The sequence below is a fragment of the Babylonia areolata genome, chromosome 27, assembly GCF_041734735.1.
Source record: "Babylonia areolata isolate BAREFJ2019XMU chromosome 27, ASM4173473v1, whole genome shotgun sequence".
NCBI lineage: Eukaryota > Metazoa > Mollusca > Gastropoda > Neogastropoda > Buccinidae > Babylonia > Babylonia areolata.
This window is the reverse complement of record NC_134902.1, coordinates 2,180,770-2,191,496: the sequence shown is the minus strand read 5'-3', so window position 1 is coordinate 2,191,496 and position 10,727 is coordinate 2,180,770.

The window sequence follows — 10,727 nt, the reverse complement described above, 5'->3', positions numbered from 1 at the left end:
TTCAAGCTACCCCCCCCCCCCCCCAACCCCACCCCCGATTGGATTTTAACACAGGGTCATTTGTGACCAGTCACCTGGTTGGAAATGACAAGCTGTGTACAGTTTGAATCAAGGCAAGGCAACAAGTGCATTTCTTGTGCTGTACAGTTTGAATCAAGGCAAGGCAAGGCAACAAGTGTATTTCTTGTGCTGTACAGTTTGAATCAAGGCAAGGCAACAAGTGTATTTCTTGTGCTGTACAGTTTGAATCAAGGCAAGGCAAGGCAACAAGTGTATTTCTTGTGCTGTACAGTTTGAATCAAGGCAAGGCAACAAGTGTATTTCTTGTGCTGTACAGTTTGAATCAAGGCAAGGCAAGGCAACAAGTGTATTTCTTGTGCTGTACAGTTTGAATCGAGGCAAGGCAAGGCAACAAGTGTATTTCTTGTGCTGTACAGTTTGAATCAAGGCAAGGCAAGGCAACAAGTGTATTTCTTGTGCTGTACAGTTTGAATCAAGGCAAGGCAAGGCAACAAGTGTATTTCTTGTGCTGTACAGTTTGAATCAAGGCAAGGCAACAAGTGTATTTCTTGTGCTGTACAGTTTGAATCAAGGCAAGGCAACAAGTGTATTTCTTGTGCTGTACAGTTTGAATCAAGGCAAGGCAAGGCAACAAGTGTATTTCTTGTGCTGTACAGTTTGAATCAAGGCAAGGCAAGGCAACAAGTGTATTTCTTGTGCTGTACAGTTTGAATCAAGGCAAGGCAAGGCAACAAGTGTATTTCTTGTGCTGTACAGTTTGAATCAAGGCAAGGCAAGGCAACAAGTGTATTTCTTGTGCTGTACAGTTTGAATCAAGGCAAGGCAAGACAGCAAGTGTATTTCTTGTGCTGTACAGTTTGAATCAAGGCAAGGCAAGGCAACAAGTGTATTTCTTGTGCTGTACAGTTTGAATCAAGGCAAGGCAAGGCAACAAGTGTATTTCTTGTGCTGTACAGTTTGAATCAAGGCAAGGCAAGGCAACAAGTGTATTTCTTGTGCTGTACAGTTTGAATCAAGGCAAGGCAAGGCAACAAGTGTATTTCTTGTGCTGTACAGTTTGAATCAAGGCAAGGCAAGGCAACAAGTGTATTTCTTGTGCTGTACAGTTTGAATCAAGGCAAGGCAAGGCAACAAGTGTATTTCTTGTGCTGTACAGTTTGAATCAAGGCAAGGCAAGGCAACAAGTGTATTTCTTGTGCTGTACAGTTTGAATCAAGGCAAGGCAAGGCAACAAGTGTATTTCTTGTGCTGTACAGTTTGAATCAAGGCAAGGCAAGGCAACAAGTGTATTTCTTGTGGCCCATGCATGGGGGCATTGAAACGTTTCATACATTCGTCTTTTTACACTAACAAAGAAAAAAAGAGTTGTGTCAAAATAAATCAATAAATGATTAAATGAATAAAGCTGTCGGAAAAGGAAGGGGGGCCGTACTGACCCTTCTTCCGCCCCCAACACACACACACACACACACACACACACACACACACACACACACACACACACACACACACACACACACACCATTATAGCTTAACGGAAGCAAATGTTGGGGTGTTTTGCTTTAAGTAGCCTGCATTGACTTAATCTACCCTAAACTTAATTGCTAATTTACTTTCCTGTATTGATTAACTGCCCATAATTTAACGAACCGACCTGTGTTGACTTAAACTGCACGAAATGTAACTAACTTAGAATGACCTTACACCTTTAACGAAATGAAGGGGGGCAGCGTCAAATCTAACCGAGAGGTCAGTCATGACGACTTGAAATAGGACATTTGCCCAGGGGAAGGTAGGGGAGGGGGGAGGTTGTTCCAGGCCAGTTTACATAGACTCCAGGCTTTATAACAGGACTATTGAAGAAACATGAACTCTCTACACTCCAGGAAAGACGACTCCAACTACGGCTAGGTTTCTTCTACAGGGTGGTAGAGGGTCTGGTGCCAGCATTCACTCCGAGTGACTTTATCACACCGCAGAAACCAGGACGACGCATCCGCTCCACGAGAGACAAGAGCACATACCTGTCGCCAAACCCTGTGGAGAACTATATTCCAAACAACGATGGATGCTACTGTGTCCCTGAAACAAACACCGACCGGTACCGATACTCCTACTTCCCAAAGACAATAAATGAGTGGAACCATCTAGACGATACCATCGTCCACAAAAAGTCAGTGGATAGCTTCAAATCGGCTCTGGCAGAAGCCAGAAGCCAGTAACACCAACGCGTTGCGCACCCCCACCGTCGCGACTATGCCAGTAAATGGGTGTAAGCGACGCATTGATCCAGATCCAGATCCAGATCCAGACTCCGGGGCTGATCTGGGTTAACCTGGTTTGGAGGGACCACGGCACTGTCAGGTATAGGACTTGTGATTCAGTGTTCACCAGAGATCAGGGTTGGAGGCCCTGTTTCGGCATGGCGTTGTGTCCTTGGGAAAGGGTACTTTACTCCGGTTTTCCCTCACTCCATCCTGATGTCAGTGCCTACCTGACCGTTTGTGGAACGTCCTAAAACGGCGGAAGGAGAGGGTTGGGCCCCGCCTTCCTATGCCGAGCGCTGGACACAGTGTATAGGAAATGACTGTCTATGACCATATGAGACGTTCACTGTTTTTTATTTTCATTTTTATTATTTGTTGTTTTTTTTGTTTCTTTGTTTTTTATAACGTTTAAGATTGGACCCCAGTGCAAAAAACACAGTGGGGATACAAAAAGGCTGCTGCACCGGCTTTGGGAAAGGCCTGAAGTGATGTATTGTCCGTGGGCCCGCAGTGTTGTTAGATACGATGTGGATATGTGCAAGGTTTGGGGGGGATTATGTCTGCACGCTAAGCCCCTGCTATTGCCTTAATCTCTCTTCGCTGGATTAACCACACACAGGTCGATCTGGCTGCAGCCAGGCATATGGGTTGGACAATTCTGTGTGTGTGTGTGTGTGTGTGTGTGTGTGTGCACCTCTGTTTGTCTGTCTGTCTGTCTGTTTCTGTGTATTTCTGTTTGTATGTCTTGTCTGCGTGTATGTCCGTCTATCTGAGACGGCAGTCAGAATTTCACACAAATAAATCTGATGTGACAAAAAGCCATTCAATAAAATACAATACGATACAATGCAATAGAACAGAATAGAATATGTCTTTATTACCAAGTGTACCGGGGTCACAAGGAATATTGGGGGTGATAGTACATAACAATGTGCGAACATAAATCGAAAATCATACACAAAGAAAGATACAGAAATTAGGATACATACAAGTGCATATCAATATAAAAACTTGTGCATACTCACACATGCACGCACTGCACACAGACACACACACATGCGCGCGCGCGCACGCACACACACACACACACACACGTTTGAACAGAAGCCGCATATTACATGTGGATGGGGCTGATGGCTAGATCTTCAGGTAGATGGTTGTTGATTGCACAATTCTAGTTATCAGACTGGATTTGTTCGAGAGACAGGGCATTAAGTGCTTTAGGGAAAAAGCTATTAGCGAAGCGATTGGTTTTCGTCCTAATACTTCTGTACCGTCGATCAGAGGGGAGCATCTCGAAAATCCCAAAAGCTGAATGTGATTCATCCTGGCTGATTGATTATGTTTTTTGAGTAGCTGCGTATAATATATGTCTTCTAGAGAAGGTAGATCAGCCCCGGTAATCTTGGTGGTAGTTTTTACGATTCTGTTGAGGGCTGCGACTTCTGCCTTGGAAATGTTTCCGTACCAAACAGTAATAGCGAAGGTTAACACGCTTTCAGTGACTGTTCGGCAGTACAAACACAAACACAACTTTCAAAGCGTCAGAGGTTCCACACCTAAATCCGATTAAAGCGACCTGATCGTGCAAACAGCTAACGTTCACGCAAACCAAGAGGTCAACGGAGAACACCAGAGATGCATGGGCGTGGAGAAAGGTGTGTGTGTGTGGAGTGGGGTGTGTGGGGGCAGTGAGTGGGAGAGAGGGGTATGGGAGAGAAGGAAAAGTTCAGGGTGGTAGGGGGGTGGGGGGTGTACCTTCAAAGTTTGACTCTCCTCCATAGCCCCAAAAGCGGGGAAGGGGGGTAGAGGTGTGGGAGAGAAAGGATTTAACGTCATTGATCAGTCTATGTCTGCCCCGGGCTTCGTGTGTGTGTGTGTGTGTGTGTGTGTGTGTGTGTGTGTGTGTGTGCGTGTGTGTGCGTGTGCGTGTGTGTGTGTGCATGTGTGTATGTGAGGGGGATACGGGTGGGGTGGAGGCGTGCTGGATGGGTGGGTGCGTGGGAGTGGTGTGTGTGTGTGTGTGCGTGCGTGCGTGCGTGCGTGCATGAGTGTGCGTGTTTTTTTTGTGTGTGTCTGACTAATGTGGACTGAAGCAATGAGTATTGAAAAGCACTTTCAGTTGTTTGATTGTGCATTATAGATATCATCACTATCATCATTTTTCTTCTTCTCAATAACATTTTCTTTTCTTTTCTTTTTTCTTGTGTGTGTGTGTGTGTGTGTGTGTGTGTGAATCAGAATCAGAATCAGAATCCTATTTATTTGTCATGAAAACCTAAACGAAAGGTTTACAGGCCCGTTCAGCAATGCAACACGACAAACACCAAAAAGCGCAACGCGATGTCACAGACATGGAGACCATGGCAATGTTTTGGTTGGTTTTCCATGTTCAGTCATATGACACAACAACCGTTATCGTCAATACCGAGAATGTCACTGAAAAGCGATTCTGTACGCAAGGCGGGGGAGGAGGGGGGGTGGGGGTGGGGGCCGGGGGAGGGGGGGGGGTTACAGCAGCGAACACATCAGCCCAGATAAAACTGGATCAGACCACGAAGAGAGAGAGAGAGAGAGAGAGACTGCTTATTCAACAAAGCAGAACAGCAAGCGGTGTGGAGTGGGGGGCCCTGGTGGTAACGTGTCCACCAAGGAAGCATGAGAATCTGAGCGTACAGGATCGAATCCCCCACCTCCCCCTCCACCACACCTTCAGCAGTGGCCTGGACGCTAGTCACTGTTCGGTTGAGACGATAAATCGAGGTCCCGTGTGCAGCATGCTCTTAGCGCACGTAAAAGATCTCACGACAACATAAGGGTTGTCCCTGGCAAAATTCAGCAGGCAAAAAACCCACTTTGATAGGAAAACAAATACACTTCCATGCAGAAAGAAAAGAAGAGAGAGAAAAAAAGACACACACCCCCCAAAAAAACAACAACAACAACAACAACAACAACAAAACAACAAAAAACAACCGTTGGTGTTGCACTGTAGCGACGCGCTCTCCCTGGGGAGAGCAGTGTGGATTTCACACAAAGTGTGTTGATAGTGATACGACGACACAGTACAGTGCAATACGATACAGTGCAGCACGATACGATACAGTACAATGCTGTTCGTCCTTCCGTTTCCAAGACTGATGACCATGGCTTCAGCATCAGGTGGAGGGTCTGAGACTGTGGGTCCATAGGTGACAGGTTAGGCCAAACTGGGCAATACAATACAAGGCAATACAAGGCAATACAAGGCAAAACGATACAACTGATTACAAGGCAAGGGAATGCATTACAATACAATGCAAGATAATACGATACAACTGAGTACAAGGCAAGGTAATGCAATACAATACAATTGATTATAAGGGGTAATGCAATACAATGCAGTACAGTTGATTACAAGGCAAGGTAGTGCAGTACAATTGATTCAGTACAAGGCAAGGTAATGCAATAAAATGCAATGCAATACAACTGATTACAAGGCAAGGTAATGCAATACACTGACTACAGTTGATCACAAGGCAAGGTAATGCAATACGATACAACTGATTGCAAGGCAAGGTAATGCAATACGATACAACTGATTACAAGGCAAGGTAATGCAATACGATACAACTGATTACAAGGCAAGGTAATGCAATACGATACAACTGATTACAAGGCAAGGTAATGCAATACAACACGAGGCACGACACGGCAATACAGTACAGTACAATACAATGCAGTACAAGGCAATGCAATACAATACAAGGCACACAGCACGGCAGTACAATCCGACACTTATGACACGACTCGACACGACACACTACCACACACTTCAACACAACACGAAAGTGAAATTGGGAGAGAGAGAATGGCGAATGAATAAGGACAAGCAAACAAAACAACAAAAAGTGCTGTCGCTAAAACACACACACACACACACACACACACACACACACACAAAGCGGACACTTTTATCCCGAGGCCATTGCTCACTTCTTGTTGCAACAGTAATCCCCCCTGATCCCCTCTAACCTCTTCACGCTCTGCTGCACGCGTGCATTTGTAGCTTGCGCGCTCCGTGTACGGTGTGCCTAATGCATCAAAAGTGAAGGAAAAATCAATGAATCGATCGCCCCAAGAGGAGAGGTTAAGTCGATGCTGCGCTCGATCACACTTAGTTGCGTGGTATGGTGGGGTTTTATGTGAGAAAAGTGCAGAAAAGCTTCAAATGAATTATGGGGCGTCTGCACGCATAATCGTGCATATGCGCGTATGTTGGTTTTTTTTGTTTGTTTGTGTGTGTGTGTGTGTGTGTGTGTGTGTGTGTGTGTGCTCACACACGCACGTACGCACAGACGTGCGTATTCACACACGCACACACGAGTTCGTGTTCACAGACACATATATACACCAAAAATTATCTCAGACACTTTCGAACACACACACACACACACACACACACACACACACACACACACACACACACACACACACACACACACACACACACACACACACACACACACACAAAGTTTGAGAATAGGTGTATGAGAGAGAGAGAGAGAGAGAGAGAGAGAGAGAGAGAGAGAACTCTATATTATTGTACGTGCGTGCATGTGTATGCGAGTATGTGTCTGTATGTGCCTGGAAGAGGCATAACCCCGCAATTGCGCACATAAACAGAACAGTCAAATCTTTAAGCTTTCCACAGCTCCACGCACGGACACACACACACACACACACACACACACACACACACACTGTGAGTGTGGCTTCGCTGTGGATCAAAGGATTAACCAAAGGCGATGCACTCAGTGATCGATCTATGACACGCCGCTGCTGGCTATGGTAAAACTACCACGCCAAAAAAGAAATAATCTGGTATATGTCACTGACTACAGTGGGAGAAAAAAACAACAACAACAATTGTAGGCTTGAATGGGTTTTTTTTTCTTGTTTGTTTGTTGTTGTTGTTTTGTTTGTTTGTTTTTGTTGTTGTTTTTCATCATCATCATCAACATCATCATCATTATTATTAAAGAAGTCAGAATATGAGCATTTTCTTAAAATTTGCCAGTATTTTTCTTCTGAGCTGCAGGATTAAAAAACAAAACAAAACAAAACAAACAAACAAACAAAAACAAAAAAAAAACAACAAAAAACACCACCACCACCACCAACAACAAGAACAGCAACAACTAAATCAAAAAACAAAAACAATCTGTTGAACTATGATCGAATGTGTTGAAACTTAGTCCTGTGTCATTTTTTCCGGTTATGTGTGCGTGTGTGTGTGTGTGTGTGCGTGTGTGTGTATTTGTGTGCGTGTGTCTATGCGTACTTGTGTGCGTGCGTGCGTGCGTGCGTGTGTGTGTGTGTGTGTGTGTGTGTGTGTGTGTGTGTGTGTGTGTGTTGAGTTCCTCTGTGTCTCTGTGCTGTCCTGCCTGGGTTATTGTAATTCCCTGCTTGTTGGTTCACCCAGCTACCTCATTGCTAGGCTTCAGAAAGTCCACAACTGTGCTGCTTGTCTTTCGTCTCCGCCCCCCCCCACCCCCCTAAACTCCCCCCTCCCCTCCCCTCCCCTCCCCTCCCCTCAACACCCCCTCCCCCTCCCTTGCTCGAACCAAAACGTATGGCCAACGCAGTTTTTCAGACCAAGCCCCCTTTGGAATCAACTTCCTCAGCCTCTCCGTCACTCATCTTCGCTGCAATCTTTCAAAACCAGTCTGAAGACCCACCTTTTCCCCTCCTGAATAATTCTCAACAGCTCTTCCCTTTCCAGTATGAACTCAAATGACTATTGGTGAGTGAGTTTTGATAGTTTCATAATTTGTTGGTTATATTTTTGATTGTGTACTATTTACGATTGTGTGCTATGACATGTGTGTGCGTGCGCGTGTACATGTGTGTTTTATGGGTGTGGATGTGGGGGGTGAATAATTTTTAATAATGTTTGGTATCTTGTGTTCAATTTTTCCTTTTTGATATTTAGTGTTCTATTTGTAAACGCCTAGGGTTTATTTTCAGATTAGGCGTAAATGCTCATGATAATGATAATAATAAACTTCTCATTGTTTCTTATTGTTCTCCATTGCATCGCAAATGCATGAGTCCGAGTCATCTCTACGAAATATACTTTTGACGTCACCGGTAGGCTAACCACTGTCACAACTTTTATGACGTCATGAATCTTCAGTGAACAGTACAAATGGTCTGAGAGTTGAGGTTTTTTTTTTAGTTTTAGGTTTCAGAACTTTTCATCGCAAGAAGCCGCACCTTGACTGTTGGATTTACCTACACCGCTCAGCGTGAACTCTACTCCAAAATGACGACCCAAAATCCTACAGTGGCCCCAAAGGCAGACGAAATTACTTCGTTGGATGATTCTGCTGGCCACCCTGGCGACCGAGTCTGCAGAGAACAGTAAATATGCTGCCTGAGCTCTGTCTCTGTCTCGGACTGTCTCTCTGTCAGGTTAATAGCTTAGCGTCTAGGTGTGTTTCAGTTTCTAGTTTCAGTCATAGAGATAGCAACATTATGGAGTGAACTGTCATCTCAACTAAAGTAGTCAGCTGGCAGTAGTGGTAATAGAGTACAGTGGAGCTGGTTTTTGGGGGGTTTTTTTGGGTTTTTTTTCCATTACAGTCCCTTCTTTGTTTCATCAAAGAACTTGGTATAATTCGGTCAAGGTTTGTACAAATTTCCACTCGTCCAAAACAAGCACCAACTACACACACAGTCAAGAATCAACTGGGCGATTACTCAAAATACTTTAACAGTTAAAGATATATGACTAAGAAAAAGAAAAAAAAAGAGAGAGAAGTTTTGACGAGAAAGAAGAAGAGAGAAAAAAAAGGGGACAAATTGGGACGTTTAACTTGGACCGAACGAAGCAGTGCTTCGCAGCTTTTGTCCTTATGCTACTACTTCTACTTTTCTTATACTACGACTTCAGCTGCTGTTGCTGTTGTTGCTGCTGCTGCTGCTACTGCTGCTACTGTTGTTGCTGCTACTACTACTGCTGTAAGTTACTGCTGCTAATACTGCTGCTGCTACTGCTACTTAGACTGCTGCTGCTACTACTACTACTACTGCTGCTACAACTACTATTGCTGCTGCTACTACTACTGCTGCTGCTGCAACTACTATTGCTACTACTACTGCTGCTGCTGCTACTGTTACCAGTAGCACTACTGCTGCTGTGACTATTACTACTGCTGTTGCTGCGAACCACTACTGCTGTTACTGTTAGTATTGCTGCTGCTGCTGCTACTAGTACAACGACTTCTGCGATTACTTTTTTATTTTATTTATTTATTTATTTTTTATCTAAGTGTGTCTTAGAACACAGCAGACTACAGGAACTACACACACACACACACACACACACACACACACACACACACACACACCGATTCTCTCTCTCTCTCTCTCTCTCTCTCTCTCTCTCTCTCCAGTTCAGTACGTGGTCAAAATCTATACCTGAATAGATGAAAATCACTTGGTATTCTCTGTCTGTGCATGGTATGTCTGTCTCTCTCTCTCATTGTGTCCCCCTGTCTCTTTCTCTCTGTCTCTCTCTGTCCCTCTCTCATTGTGTTCCCCTGTCTCTCTCATTGTGTCCCCCTGTCTCTCTCTGTCTCTCTCTCTCATTGTGTCCCCCTGTCTCTCTCTGTCTCTCTCTCTCATTGTGTCCCCCTGTCTCTCTGTCCCTCTCTCTCATTGTGTCCCCTGTCTCTCTCTGTCCCTCTCTCTCATTGTGTCTCCCTGTCTCTCCCTGTCCCTCTCTCTCATTGTGTCCCCCTGTCTCTCTCTGTCCCTCTCTCTCATTGTGTCCCCCTGTCTCTCTCTCTCATTGTGTCCCCCTGTCTCTCTCTCTCAGTGTACCCCTGTCTCTCTCTCTCATTGTGTCCCCCTGTCTCTCTCTGTCTCTCTCATTGTGTCCCCCTGTCTCTCCCTGTCTCTCTCTCTCAGTGTACCCCTGTCTCTCTCTCTCATTGTGTCCCCCTGTCTCTCCCTGTCTCTCTCTCTCAGTGTACCCCTGTCTCTCTCTCTCATTGTGTCCCCCTGTCTCTCCCTGTCTCTCTCTCTCATTGTGTCCCCCTGTCTCTCCCTGTCTCTCTCTCTCAGTGTACCCCTGTCTCTCTCTCTCATTGTGTCCCCCTGTCTCTCTCTGTCCCTCTCTCTCATTGTGTCCCCCTGTCTCTCTCTCTCATTGTGTCCCCCTGTCTCTCCCTGTCTCTCTCTCTCAGTGTACCCCTGTCTCTCTCTCTCATTGTGTCCCCCTGTCTCTCCCTGTCTCTCTCATTGTGTCCCCCTGTCTCTCTCTGTCTCTCTCTCATTGTGTCCCCCTGTCTCTCCCTGTCTCTCTCTCTCAGTGTACCCCTGTCTCTCTCTGTCTCTCTCTCTCATTGTGTCCCCCTGTCTCTCCCTGTCTCTCTCTCTCATTGTGTCCCC